The sequence below is a fragment of the Pelodiscus sinensis genome, chromosome 7, assembly GCF_049634645.1.
Source record: "Pelodiscus sinensis isolate JC-2024 chromosome 7, ASM4963464v1, whole genome shotgun sequence".
In the NCBI taxonomy this organism is placed as follows: Eukaryota; Metazoa; Chordata; order Testudines; family Trionychidae; genus Pelodiscus; species Pelodiscus sinensis.
In genome coordinates this window covers 23959458-23975352 of record NC_134717.1, presented here as the reverse complement: position 1 = coordinate 23975352, position 15895 = coordinate 23959458, and the positions used below count along the sequence as shown (strand labels likewise).

At 37.4% G+C, this 15895-nt stretch overlaps 1 long non-coding RNA gene across 1 annotated transcript in view; it reads right to left on the bottom strand.

The window, feature by feature from the left end:
- Positions 1 to 4555: 4555 nt before the first annotated feature.
- Positions 4556 to 15895, bottom strand: part of LOC142830289 (uncharacterized) — a 41901-nt gene continuing 30561 nt past the window's right edge. The window contains exons 4-6 of the long non-coding RNA XR_012905440.1: positions 14846 to 14920; positions 6458 to 6585; positions 4556 to 4792 (exon numbers count right to left, since the gene is read on the bottom strand). This is a non-coding gene — a long non-coding RNA (uncharacterized LOC142830289). The remainder of the gene's footprint in view (positions 4793 to 6457; positions 6586 to 14845; positions 14921 to 15895) is intronic.

The window sequence follows — 15895 nt, the reverse complement described above, 5'->3', positions numbered from 1 at the left end:
GCCCAGGCAAGTCCTCTGGTCCTTGCAGGTCCGGCAATCCCAGCCAATCTCTGGGTGCAGGCCAGTGTAGGCATTCAGGCTGGTCTTCTGGGCCAATCACAATAGGAGGACCAGGCCAAGCCTCAGCCTCCCAGGTAGAGAACACTGAGCTGGCCTCTAGTTCCTCCAGAAGGTGGGCCCAAACTGAGCAATCAGGCCTGGCTTTTATAGTCCTAGCCCTGCCTCTGGGCTTCTGGTCAGGTGACTGGGAGGCGTTAGGCTATGCCCAAAATGGCTGCTGGAAGGATTCCTCCACCTCCGGGTCAGTGAGTGGTCCTCCTCTCCACTATAGATAGCCAGAACTGGACACAATACTCCAGGACTGTGTCTAGACTGCATCCCTTTTCCGTAAAAGGGATGCAAATTAGACACATCGCAATTGCAAATGAACTGGGGATTTAAATCCCCTGCTTCATTTGCATAAAAATGGCTGCCGCTTTTTTCCGGCTCGGAGCTTTGCCGGAAAAAAGCACCAGTCTAGACGCGGATCTTTCGGAAAATAAAGCCTTTTCCGAAAGATCCCTTATTCCTCTTAAAATAAGGAATAAGGGTATGTCTACACTACCACCCTAGTTCGAACTAGGGTGGCAATGTAGGCAACCGGAGTTGCAAATGAAGCCCGGGATTTGAATTTCCCGGGCTTCATTTGCATAAAGCCGGGCGCCGCCATTTTTAAATGTCCGCTAGTGCGGACTCCGTGCCGCGCGGCTACACGCGGCATGGACTAGGTAGTTCGGACTAGGCTTCCTAGTCTGAACTACCGTTACTCCTCGTTTCACAATATAGTAATGGTATAGTAACGTTTCACGAGGAGTAACGGTAGTTTGGACTAGGAAGCCTAGTCCGAACTACCTAGTCCGTGCCACGTGTAGCCGCACGGCACGGAGTCCGCACTAGCAGACATTTAAAAATGGCGGCACCCGGCTTTATGCAAATGAAGCCCGGGAAATTCAAATCCCGGGCTTCATTTGCAACTCCGGTTGTCTACATTGCCACCCTAGTTCGAACTAGGGTGGTAGTGTAGACATACCGTAAGGGATCTTTCAGAAAAGGCTTTATTTTCCGAAAGATCCGCATCTAGACTGGCGCTTTTTTCCAGTAAAGCTCCGAGCCAGAAAAAAGCGGCAGCCATTTTTATGCAAATGAAGTGGGGGGGGATTTAAATCCCCACTTCATATGCAATTGCTATGTGTCTAATTTGCATCCCTTTTATGGAAAAGGGATGCAGTCTAGACAGCCCAGCTGATCCCTTATCAGTACTGAGCAGAGTGGAAGAATTTTTTTCTAGTGTCTTGCTCACAATTTATCTGCTAATGTATCCGAGAATGATATTCACTTTTTTTAAAGCAACAGTATTATGTTGTTGATTTATGTTTAGTTTGGGATCCACTATAATTTACAGATTCTTTCTTTCTTCTGCAGGATTCTGTCTTAGGTAGTCATTTAAGCTTGGTATTTGTGCAATTGATTTTCCTTCCTATGGTGGTATTTTTCATTAGCCCTTATTGAAAATGATGGTATTTATTTCAGGCCATTTCTTCAGTTTGTCAAGATCTGTTTGAATTCAAATCCTGACCTCCCAAAGCGCTTGCAAACAAAGCCAGGGGCGGGGGGGGAGGAGGGGGGGAGGGGAGCGTATCATACACAAACTTAACATATGCAGTCACTATGCTATTATCCAAATAATTTATGAAGATGCTGAGTAGAACCAGATCCAGAACACATACCTGCAGGGCCCCACTCAATATGTCCTACCCGTCTGACTGTGAACTATTGTTATCTATTGAGTAGGGTTTTTCAATCAGTTGTGCAGCTACCTTAAAGTAAGTTTGTCTAGGGAAATTTCCCTAGTTTGCTTATAAGGTCATGTGAGACACTATCAAAAGCCTTTCTAAAGTTGAGATATATCACACCTGTTGCTTTCCTCCATCCACAAGGATTGTTCTTGTTATAGGAGGATATTAGGTTGTTCATTTTTCTTCACAAGTCCATGCTGATGGTCACTTATTGGCACCTTGGTAGTTACAAATTGATTATTTGCTCCATTATCTTTGCGGGCTCTGAAGTTAAGGGTATGTGAGTTCCACTATATGAAGATTACTTTCAGTCAGACCTGGAGAAATATACAAATCAGTTTGAACCAGGTTTAGAGTCCCAAGTCAGAAAAAGGAACTTTAAGGAAGATAGATTGTGAATTCAAACACAGTGGCTAAGAGAAAAGGTCTGGAAACGTGCTGGATGAATGTTAGACTCAGAAGGGACATCTGGACAAGTGGAACCCACTTATAATTGCCAAGAAAAGGTTATAGTGTTGGTTATATAAGAAGTTAATAGGTTTTTATTGCCGTTTTTTCCTTTGCTTATTGTGTTCCTATAGGTAAAAAAAAAATCATACTCCATTTTAAACAAGCTTTTCCTTGTCAGTTTGTCCAAGCTACTGGAGAGGATTTCATGACCTAAAAGGAGCCAAACCCAGTTGGACCAGTGGGAAATATATAGTTAATATGGTAAGGAGCCTAGAGGTCCTATAACCTTGTAGTCCAGGGAAAAGTAGGATGAGCCATGGACTACTACTCAGTGAGAATGACAGGCAATAGGTATAACACATGAAACAAATGACCATGGTGAAACCAAGAGATGTCACTGGTATATGAAAATAATTCATTTTCCCTCTCTTTAGAATAGGAAATATCTCCGAAAAGTTGGTGACAATGAGTAGCAAACATTCTGATTAACTCCTCTTTGGTCCATTAACGTTGCTTTGTGAAATTCTGACAGTGAAAAGGAGTCACAAAACCAGAATAGGTGGCCAGTGGAAAATTTCTCCTGCAAAGGAAATTTGCTGGTGTTTTAGGGTCTCTGTAGTGACTGCTACACATACTCCTACAAACCTCCAATCCTTTGAAACAAGGGTCACTGAAACCCCATATTATATAGTGCAAATCTCAGGCAGGCCAAAATAAGGGAATATAAAGATGCTTTGAGCCACCTGTTCTGCAAGCTCTTGGGTTCTCATTAAGTCAGTTTTGAGAATCCATGCCAATATATTTAGAGTGGAGTTGCCATTCAGCTAGTCTTGTAATTTGAATGAGGCATACCCTGCCACTTAGAGGCAAAATTTTACACTCACATAAAGAGGCTGCTCAAAGCATTTGTATGGCATTACTCAAAGACAACCAGTTAAAAGTGGGGCAGAGGACATTTTGAAGCAGGCCCTAGATAAGGTTTGGGTTATTTTCCCCTGAAACATTTCACTGTGCTGGGGATTCAGAATGGAACAGGGAATAAAACTCAACAGCTGTGAGTATGAAAAGGAGGAAGATGGAAGATTCTTTCAAAAAAATTTTTAAATCCCCAAACATTTCCATTAATCACAGCTTCAGAGAAGGAATTAGGATGGAAATCAGTGATCAGGAAGGGAAGAGGAAAATGGAAAATATGTTTTATTTCAAATATATTTGTTAAATCATAACTGCATAGAGAATATATGGGAAGTACGAGGCTGCAGATAAGTATAAGAAAGGTAGTGGTGGATAAAGAAAACAGACTATTTTAACTTTGTACATCATACTTGGGTTTATGGAGACTGAGACCTGGGAATGAGATATGTGGGAGGGTAGAAGGATTCTGTAGCTGAAATTGGGTTGGTTGTTTTTAGATTTGTCAGTGTATAATATGCCTGCTTTCCTCTTTCCTGCTGAACAAACAGGAGAGTATCTTTTCATGCAGTCACAAAATGCAGCACATTATAAAGTAATGTCAAGTGACTATTTTTTTAAAATTCCTACAAGCTTGTCTGCTTAAAGCAGTTTTCTGCCCTTTGCCTTCATTTTAAAAAAGAGCAAATTTGTTCACCATGTGTTAGGTTTTTCTTTTTAAATCCAGAATTTCATAGCTTGACCAATGAATCCAAATTAACAAAAATGTTTCCCTTTGTAGGCTGAAAACTCAAAGAGTTCACTGATTTGTGTGAGATACTATTTTGTTTGAATGCCAAGCTAACAAAAGGATAATATTCATCTTTATTTACATCCTGAGGAGCAATGGGTACCCCTTGTTCAGTAGTACTCAATATAATTGTATCTTTTATGCATATCTCCAGCTCTGAATATATGGCATTTGCCCTTTGTGTCAACAGGATGACTGAAAGTAGACAACATTTTAATCTTTCAATGAAGCTAAAAGCACAAAACTGTATAGAATGTTATTTCCTTTACCTTTATATTTTCTACACCCCAGCATTGATTTGCTCCTTATTTAAGCAACATTTTCTTGATAAATTAAAAAAGCAGCAATAGCCATTACTGCAGGCTATATACAGCCTCTAATATCACTTAAGCATATTACAGAATATAATATCTGGTACTTAACGACTAACTTGCATATGAAAGCTCACATAATGTCTCATAAAACCCTTAAAATGGCTTCAGTTTAAGAGTCTCTTTAAAAAAAAACACACCTTCAGGGAATATTGTAAATGAAGTAGCACTCCAGCCTTGGAAAAAAAATTCACACACTTGCAGAAATTTTTAATATAAATTGAACACATTAAAAATTAATTTTGCATGACCATTTCGCATTGCAGTGCCAATGCCTAGTTAAGATAAGGCCTTAACTCTTCACTTGTTTAAAGTAACATGGCAGCTTCTCTCTCTCTCCCTCTTATCGGTGCATAATTATTATTTTCATTAATCAGAAATTGGAACGCCATCCTGTTATGATGACAGCCCAGCTGGACTTGAATGCAACCTACCTGTGAGACAAGGATAACTTGTTATAAACTTTGAGGAAACTCATTAAAGAAAGATGTGACCTTAAAATTAGCCAAGTCCATGTATAACTTCCACATTTATATTATTTGCACTTCACAGGATAAGCCATTTCACTGGAAAAAGCACACAATCTACTTTTACCATACTTAGCAACCTTCCACTAATGAAGATTCTCTAGCAATGTCAATCATTAGCTGTGCAGACTGACGTGACTTGAGTGCTGGCATCTAAAAGTTAGACCAAAAGCACAGCTTGATTTACAATATTACTCTTCATTGGGAATAATAATAAAAAACCCTCTGTGTTGATTTCTTTTTTTTTTTTTTACTTTTGCAGATTTTTGATTGGACTTGTGGCCACAATTTTACACAGAAAAATTCCCAAGGCAGGCGTCAGTTGCAATAAGACATTGACGAATGTCTTTTTCCACCAGAGAGCTGGTGTTGCATGGATCTGACATGCTGTAGTTTTGCTATGGCTCTGACATGAGCAGCCTGCTAGCAGTGTCATGTGCCAGTTGGGAGCTTGCTAAGATTCACTGTGGTGATTCATGTATCATACCTCTAGTGATCAAGTTTTAAAGGTGGAAAAGGTCTTAGCTGAAAAAAAAAACAACACACCTAATTAGGAAAGGTTTTTTCACGGAAAAGGTATAATATAATATAATTAATAAAATCCTTTGCCACCTCAAGACCCAAATCAGATTTTGGGTCCTGTTCTGCAAAGTACTACAACCAACTATATGGGGACATGCTGTATGTCACAAACTTGCTGTTCAAGGGATATTTTGTCTTTATCGTATATGTTAAATATGTTAGATATAATATGTAGTGTGACTTACTTCTACTGTGTGCTTGTCACTAGTGTAATATTTATTTATTTAGCTAGCTGAAATAAACTGTTGCTAAGGTTGGAGAATAATGTACATGGCATTTCAAAACTTTCCCAGTTTTCCTTTACTTCTTTCATCTCATGCTATTGATACTTCAGGTACAAAAATGAAAGTTTATTCTAAAGTCTCTGGGAGAGATGTTTGCTGCTAAAAACAGAATAAGAGCAGGGTGTAAGTTTTATCTTTGAAAATCCATATGAATAGAAGACAACACACTCTTATTTCCAGAAAAAAAAACCCAATACTTATCAAACATGCAAAGGTAGCCAACAAAGAACAGCAAAGTTGGCTCAGGAAAATACATATGCTTCCGTATGTGTGGCAAAACAGTGAAGTATTTAATCTAACTGGGGGTGGGGGGTGAGTTCTGGGTACAGTGAGTGTCAAACTTTTTCATGGTGTATAGACAGAATAATCAGGGTTTGCACCAAAGAGGGAGTCCTCTATAGATTAAATCCTCACCATGATTAGCAAATGGCTGTTGTACCTCCTCTGTATGGGTGGAAGGTATAATGAGTAAGAGCCTCAGGATGGGATCCCCAAAATCTGTTCCAGTAATGGAAGCATATTGTAAGCAGTGTGAAGAAGAATAGGATTCCAAGTCATGAGTGCAGGATTAGGCACATCATATCAAGCTGAATGCATATTTTGTAACCCACCGGATAAGACAGCTGCAAATCCTAATACAGTGTGGTACAGTTAAAAACACTCTAAATTAATTTATTTAGAGTATATAATAAATCCCCATACTCACCATTTTAATTCATGCCAAGAGCTTTTCCCCCACCACTAAAGTATTCCTCATGTCCATATTTATTTTTTCCCTGCTCCTGGTCTGCAATTGTTCCTTTTTTGATATAGCATGCGTCCTGCTATTATAGCCTGTTATTATTAAATATGTTAGTGACAATACAGGAATCTTAATGAGTAACAAAAATTGCATATAACTGCACTTTCAGATGAATGTGAAGTATTACCAACAGGGAAACTTTATATTTCTCTTACAGTTTATCTCCTTATGTGGTTTATGTCTGTGGCTTAATTGAGGATGCCTCGGCACCTACAGCTACAAAAAAGAAGCATTTGTGAGATATTCTGAGGTAGCATGATAAGGGTGGTAAACCATGCTCACCACAGATGTGTCAGCGTCTTTACAGTTAGCACAGTTCCCTGGGTGAAGTCTTGCCAGCACTGCTAGGAGCCACATCAGAGGTGGTATGCACACTACTGCTTTCAGGTGAAATGTTCTGCAGATGGCAAGATGCATGCCACTTTGGTCAAGTGCCTGGTTATGCACTGTACATGGGAGACTACAAACTTTGGGGCCACAGTTAGACTCCCTTAAACTTTAACTGGGAAGAAAGAGGGTCCTCATGGCCTTTTTTCCTTTAATTGCTTTTCTACTGAACAGAACAGAAGGTAGGGCATATTCTTCCCTCTCCTGCTTTCATAGTTAGGTAATGCCATGAGTGAAGGACTTGACCTCTTCCAATTCTATTATTCTATGATTCTATGTTGCTTCAACCAAACATTTTCACTTAACAGTTAAATGTTGGGAGCTTGATTCTCATTTATGCTATAGCCCCCTTTACATAACTTGACAGCAGAAGAAAGCCTTACAATCAGAATAAATTACATCTATAGCCACTTTCAAACTCCTTTATCATGTCCAGCATGGTGTAACAGAGCTTTAGGTTATTTGGAATCAAGGCCTGTATTTTACTACCTGATCACCATTAGTCAATCACTAGAAAGTCAGCAATAGATATTTATGTGTATAGGTAGAATTTTGGCTGTTGCAATAGTGACCTAATTTTAAACATGACATGAACCACATGGTTTGAAAAAAAACTCTCTGAACCTGCAATTACTCTGCTTCTGAATATAATTGTTACACTGTCCACTCATAACAAATTTGGATGATTAAGCTAATGAACAGGCAGGGATAAAAATCTTGCAGTCTATAAAAAGATTTATTGGAAAAATGATTTTTGCCAATTTCAAATCTGGTATGAATGAATGGAACCCCCTGTACAGTTTTACCTGCTTGCATGAGATCTTAAGTTCTAAGCTCAGCAGGGCCATGACTATGCTAGGAAACTATTTTGAAATAACTGAATTCGACTTAACTCCTGATTTTACAAAATTAAAATAGCACATCCCCGCTACGGGAAAGCCTCAAAATTAGATCAACGCAGGATCCATTAATGTGTATGTACTACCTTGAATTAAGGCCCCCAGAAGCACTGAGGAGTAATTAGTCTGAAGTACTCTGAGGAGTAATTATTTCAAAATAGTGACACCAGAGAATCCACACTACTACTATTTAAAAATTAGCATTATTCCCCGAAAAAACGTAGGAATACAGATTTCAAAATAAGTGGCTCCTTATTTCAAAATAATGGGCTTGGTAGTGTGCATGTGCCACTTATAAATTCAACCTGAGGAGGGTTATTTAGAAATAAAGTCCTAGTGTAGGTCAGGGCCAGTTATGTCTCAAAGAAAGGCCTTATAGCTGTTCTGCATGCAGTTGATGTTAATGGAACTCTGCATAGGGGTTTGCACTCAAGAAGCAGCTGGCCTAAATTTGGCTCACTGCTGCCATATGTCCTGAAATCACCCTTTATATGATGGATCCCAAAAAATTATGTATAAAGTGAGAAATAATTTTTCATCTTCAAGAAAAAAATGATTATCTCATTTTATTCATAATAAACACTATTTTCTTTCATTTCCATCTTGTAAAATTTTTGTGGGGAATAAAAAAACCCTAAATATCAGACTAGGAGAATAGCAAACAAATTTTTTTGAGGAAGTTAACAACTGAAATACATCAGTGTTACTCTTTTTAGTGGTTATTAGATGAATTCTACACGATAAGTGGTTCTTGTCAGATTTATTGAGTGCCCAAAGTGTGTCTGGTGCTGCTGTAAACTGAAATATTTTATTTTTGGCTGTTTCATTTTTGAGCTGAAAAAGTGGTGAAAACCCTATTTTCTTTTGAAAAATGGTTTAAATGGATTTTTGGAGCCAGTCCTATCATAGTATTTTGTTTTGAATATGTTTATTGTTTTCTTGCTTTGGGCCCCAATCTTGCAAAAACTTACACATATGTTGGTAATCCCATTGACTTCACTCTTGCATAAATCGTGAAAAGAAAAAAAATCTTCAAGTAATTTGTGGGATATAACAGCTCAATTCCTAAAGGGTTATTGCAGTCAATTGGTCCAGGTGGGTTTGGGACTCTGTCTCAGCTCATAGATGTTATATCTCTCTGAAGTATTATATTTTGTTGCACAGGAAATTTAATAACAGAGGTGAATCTAGGAACAGCTATGGTACCTCCAGAAAATATAAAATATTAATGTATTATAAATATGTATGATAAATAAATTATATGTATGGATGTATATGTATATATTCACTTTTTAATAACTAGTGGCGATGTCACCTATTGCACGTTGCCCTTGTGACCTTTGTGTAAGAATTTGAATGACATTTTATCACAAGACCTGAAAGTATTGTTGCTTTGCTGTATGATCTAGTGTCTCCCATTCACTAAATTCTGAGCTATATGGGAAAAATCAAAATGTAACATGCTTAATAAGGTTTGAGATCTTAGCAGATTGCATGTGAGGCTGCAGTCCACCAAAATGAACTTTTCCAAACTGTTAAGCTATTAAGTAGCCTACTGCAGTTAACTCTACATGAAGATCCTTCTAGTGTTCTATATTCACTTTTTCTAGATGCTTGTTCCGATAAATTTGAACTGTAGCAATTTGTTACATATGCCATTGTAGCCTTCACCCTCAATGATATGCAGCTGCGGCAGCTGCTTTTCCCCTGCACTAAATGACCACACATCTCCCAATATATCCAGTTTCTCTCAGGAGCGCACATACAGTCCATTAGAATTAGTTTACACAATCTGCTGGCTTGCTACATTATATCCATAGGTTTCTCCTTCATATCCAATGACATTAAGGAAAGCTTGCTGCATATTCTCCTATTTTTATGAGGGCAGGGCATTTTTAAAGTAAGACACGAATAAAACTAATTGCTGTGGAGCTTGAGAACATTCGAGCAAAAATCTGCATGACTTAAATTACATTATTAACTTTTCCACTTTTGCTGCAGAAGTTGTTTCTGTCAATATTGTACTTTAATGGTGCAGGATGGGAGGAAGGAGCAGGGTCCAAGCAGATGGCTGTCAGCAAACTGATGACGGCAGTTGAGAATTAGTGTCCAAATACAGTATTTAAAACTTGCTACAGTACATAGTTTCCTGCATATGCATGCCAAAATAAATCTGGCTCGAAGAACCTTTTAGGATCTTCATTTTATTTTTATTTGAGCTTATTATATTTAGTACAACTAAACAGACAATCTACATTAAGTTAGCAATAGTGCAGATGCATAGAATATTGACTTGAAAATTGTATGAACCTGAACAGGATTCAGAAACTTTTATTAACTACTGCCCTTGAGTTTCTAAATGTCACTAATTAACACAAAAGCTAATAAATAGAACTGTACCAATGATCTGTACGATTTACTAATTTTTATTCCTTGTTCTTTACCTCCTCCGCCTCAAACTACTTTGTTAGTTATCTTTTGCCATGCTTATTATAAATGTTGTTGGGTAATGCTTATGTTCAAGAAGTGACCATCTCTCATCAGTTGTCATTGGTACTAATAGGAAGGTTTGCCAACCTAAACCAGATACATTTTTTTAGTGGATGATGATAGAAGCAGGATATTGGGTATTTCATTTTTCTCACATATTCTAGTCTAAGTGTGACTAATATGTTGTTTTAGATACCTGGCTGTAAAGAGGTCAAAAAGGGGTCAGGCTGTCTCTTCTGTAGTGAATTAAAGACTTATATTCATTATCTTCTAAGACCTCATTAAAATGGCTTTAATGTAGTGGCCACTTGATGGTAGACAAAAGCTTTAATCTTGTGATCAAACACACCTGTATTACATTTCCTTTTGTGGACAGTTTGAAGATACAGGTTAACAAGCTATTTTAACTCCTTAATCTGATGAATTTGTGTGGAAACCAGACTTTCACCAGTCACCTAAGTTTGAACTCAAATGGGCTACATACTCCCCTAATTTATCAAGCTCTTTTCTCAAACCTTAGACTGCTCTAGACACTTTTAATCATCTGTTTAATTTTGCACCTTTTTTTTGTCTCATATATTATTTGAAGGTTATACTTAAGGCCCAGATTTGCCCTATTTTTCTTCCTCACCTGACCTAGATTCAAATTTACACACTGTGAAATAGCTAATAAATCCCCATTAAGGTTGTAAAAGGTGAAGGTTCACCCAATGTGCAAGTCATCACGTTCTAATGTAAAATTGAATGAGCCTTAATATTAGCAGCAATCTCAAAAAAAAAAAAAAAAAAGGAGGTTGTAAGATTTTACAAGTTCCTAGACTTTATATGAAAGGCAATTTAAATGTAGCTTAATCCAAGACATTGCAATTTCATGTATATGACAGTGACAACAACACCCTTAAGAAAAAGTGATAGCATGTCAAAAAAAGAATGCTTTGCCTTTCCCTAGAATTGTAGAGCCTGTCATTGGTACATATTTAACTCTCTACATGTTCTACATAGCTTATTTTAAATAAATTCTAGATTTTTTTTCTGTGAAAACATCTGAATAATGTAAAAACCTCTTTTATAATTTCATTTGTGCATATATCCTTTTCAGTTCTGCACTTCTAAAACTGAGGGGGGGGGGTTGTTTGTTTGTTTTGCTCTTGAAAGCTAGGAAAAGAGGATTGTAAGTCCAACATGAGAGGGGTTTTTTTCCCACTAGCAATAGAAAGTATTACAATGATTTACAGAGACACGCTGAAAGTAAATTATGTTGTAAACGCCTGTCCCATGGGTTGACAAAGAATCACAGGAAAAAAATGCAAAAAGTTTGAAATTCCCCAAAGCAAAGGTTGACAGGAAAATATGGCGTTGTTTTTCTATGAGTAAAAGTAACTTTTATGTTCTGTTTTCCCATGAGAAATTATAAACTTTCAAAGGAATTTTAGTCTCTTGTATGCACACATAAGAGCAATTTATCTGGTACTGCCCCAGTGAAAACACTGTTAAGACTTTAAAGCTGTTAGAACTATGGCTGAACTTCATCTAGACTGCTACTACTTATTTGTTCTTGCTGCTTCTTCTTGTCAAAACATTTACTCAGACTTCGAAGAGTTGCAAGTTGGCAACGTGTTAATAATATTAGAATGCATTTGTGTCGGCCATGTGGCTGCAATATTTGAGTAAATTCATCACTTATTTAATGAATAATGAATTCACAAGAGTAGCTATGGAAACATAGAACCATATGTAGTAAATTAAATGAGCACTTGTCAACGTACAGTAACAGTGAGTGTCACCAAAGCAGTTGTTTCTCTTTTACAGTGGCAATGATGCACTGTTGTTTAGGCTGCTACCTATGCATTTCTTACTATGTTCAGTACAATTAAGCTTTCTTCACCTCACTTGTAGCAGGAATTTTCAACACGTGTTTACTGAAATTAACATTTATAAAATTTGTAGACACATGCGGAAAACAATGAAGAACCGTTTGAAAAGTTAGATGGAATTTAAATTATGGTTTTCCTGATATGGAAAATACTCTTAAAATAAAGAGTAGTGTCCTAAGATAATGTAAATATTCACCACTCCACTGAATCAATACAGGTAGACCAGTTCACGCATCTGAGAGTCTGGTCCAGAGCTGTAATGAGGGTGGAGAAAGGAGTGTTTCAGCCTCAAAATAGAGCACTTTCAAAGAATAGAGTTTTAAAGAGTAGAAAGACAAATTCATAAAAATATCTCTGTCCTTTTCTCTGATTGAATGTGATAGCCCTGGATCATGAGCAATGTTCTTTGGTTTTAGGTTTTGGTATTTTTTTTATTCTCACTGAGACATTCATTTTATATCATGAAAGCAATAATAGCATCACATTTATGTCATGTGGCATGATACAAACCCTGAACTTCTAATCACCAAAATAGGCAGAAAGTAAAATATTCCATTGGGCAGGATGTAAATCGGAGATCACACCCACCCACCACAGGCTACTCCTAATCACTGTGGAGATCACACCCCTAACCTCTCAGTGTATGTCTACACTACAGAGTTTTTTTCAGAAAAATGGCCGTTTTTCTGAAAAAAAACTTCAGTTATATCCACACTGCAATTGCGTTCTTCTGAAAGAAAATCAAAAGAACAGAGACGGTTTTCCGACACTGGTAATTCTCATTCTACGAGGAAGAAGCATTTTTTGAAAAGACCTTTTTTCGGAAAAAGGTGTGTGTGGACAGGGAAAAGGGAGTTCTTCTGAAAGAAGAGGAAAGAGGAAAAAGCACAGGTGTCCTGGTGGCCTCTCCATCCATAGTAATCACAGCTGAAATGCGAGATAGCATCCATTCAGTGTGGACGGTATCTTTTGAAAAAGCAGATCGCTTTTTCAATGCACTTTTGCAGTATGGACGCTCTCTTTTGGAAGAAGTTTTTCCGGAAGATCTCTGCAGTCTTGACATAGACATTTATATATATCCATGTCTGTTGTGTGTGTATGTGTGTGTGTGTGTGTGTGTAGCACCATGTCTCTGTAAACTCCACTCCAATTCTTCTGAAATTAAAGCTTATGACCTAATAAATCTATGAGTCTTTAAGGTGCCACAAGAATCTTCATTGCTTTTCCAGCAAGTCTTTTCCTAAATAACTGACTTGTGGCATTGAGCACAAGAGTAAACTCCAAAGACCTATATGCTTAAAATTATATGGGATGGGGAAGAAGACAAAGGTTCTTTATTATGAGTCTGAAACAATATTCAGCCTCAAGACTGTAATCTAAAAAATCAGAGGGGGAAATATTAACGGGTTGAAGCTATCAACAGACATTAGTAAGCCATCCTGCTACCATAGGGTATATAGTTTCTTCAACATGAGTTCATCCTCAATTAAGGTTGAGTGCTTCCTGTTTCGATTTTTTTGTTATACACGGTTTTATCCAAAGAATATCTTCTTAAGGACAATTAAGGATCAATTCTGAATGTCAACATGAAAAAAGACTAGGTGTTACTATTTTCCATATCCTGGAGTGAACATTTAATTTTTCTGTTGGTGAGTTCTGCAGCCGGTAGTGACACATATTTCCTGAAGTCAATATCTAATGTGTTAGAAACTTTTGAAAATGTATCTCAGTAATTATTTCCATGACTCTTTGCAATTGCAGTTGTGGAACCCCTGTCAGAATCTACAAAAGTTCTACAAAAGTTTTCCTTTATGTTTTAGCTGTTCAGTTATGTTACCTCTTATCATGTCATGTCATGTTAAAGAGCATCAATTTGCATGTAAATGTGATGAGACACAACAGGACTTGATGTTTTTCAAGAGATGTGACACAATATGACATATGTCACAAAATCATTGCCACTCATGAAAATACGTGACACATCAAATTCAAGAAAAGATTATTATAAAATTTTAGTGGCTATCCAACCAAATAAAAACAAATATTTCAAATTGGAAGCCAATTGTGTGGGTGTAAAAATAATAATTCATCTAGTCATTGCATATTTAACATGAAGTTTACATTTCTTCTACATAAACTTTTAGGGACCATTTAGGAAATATATGTTCAGTTATGTTTCTTAAGCTAGTGTAGTTGTATTAGCATTACATCTAAGGGTCTGTCTACACTGTACCATTATTTCAAGATAACTAGCATTTCTTTGAAATAACAATGCGAGCCTCTACACAGCCATTCAATTATTTTGAAATAATTTTGAAATAACGAGAGGCTTATTTTGAAATCTATAAACCTCAGTCTGTGAGGAATAATGTCTATTCTGAAAAGCTATTTCGAAATATGGGGTGTGTAGACACTCCACTGCTGCTCTTTCGAAATAGCCCTTCATCAGGGTCGTTCTAAGTTATTCCTCCCAGTGCTTCCTGGGGCTCTAAATCGAGATAGCATGTCTATGTTAAGGAAGCCTGCCTTGGACTAATTTTGAGGCTTCCCTGTAGTGTAGATGTGCTATTTTGAAATATGCTATTTCAGAATAACTATTCCAGAATATCTTATTTCGAAACAAATGTGAAGTGTAGACATACCCTAAGTATGAGTGTTGACCACTTTTCATGTATCTCATCCATGTAGCTCCTCCTTCAAGACAGATTTGGGATATTCTATTGTAAAAAACACAATGCACAGAATATATTTATTTTGCCTTCTTGTAACTATTAGCAGGCACTGAGTGTCTTCTGTGGTTCTAAATCTGAAGAATGGAATAGCTATTGCTATTTAGTATAAGTTTCAACCCCACCAATCCAATAAGAAAATATTTCTAGTAAGAATTGCATGGTGGGAGATTAAAAACCAAAAATAAATGAGTTGTTGCATATTCTGACAAATTCAACGTCACTACAGGATTAGACCCAAATAGACTTTTAAGACTGGAGAACGGACAACTGGCAGTATTCAGCAAGTGGTACAACAGCATGTACAATATTACAGAGTAAACAAGAAAAACAAACCCCACCCCTATTTCCAAAGGGGAAAGACAGCTTCATTCTGTGAAGGGGCATGAAAGATGATGTGGGTGCAATCTATTGTCCTGAGTGCATTAGGGAACCTTGAAATGTCATAAAATCCCTCTTTGATCTGTTGTCACTACTGTTGGTTGCATGGAAAATTAACATATTTAATTAACTGCCTGACCAAAGCAGCTGTTACCTTGTATAAAACCTTGAACACGAATGCCCAGCTTATCCCACTAGGTGCTTGAATCTGCCAGTGGCATAAGACTGATTATATGTTTATACGGAATGGCACAGCATGACTCCTCTTGCAGTAGGCTCAAGTCAAGATCTTCTTTAAATTCTGCATAGAGCATAATGATGCTCCAGCCCAAATTGCTTAATAATGTCCTAGTTCAGGCCAACCAACAAGTCATACCATGCCCAGCAAAATAAGCCCTGGCCAAAATAACTGCTTTTCCTGCTTTGCATTCCTGACATCTAAAAGTGTCCCTGCTGCCTAGACCATTGATAGGTTTGGCATGTAATTTCCCTGTGAATCCTCCAAGCACTATTTTATTTATATATCATTTCTATCATTTATGACAGATGGTTACTTGTCTTAAATATTTAAAAAAAAATCCT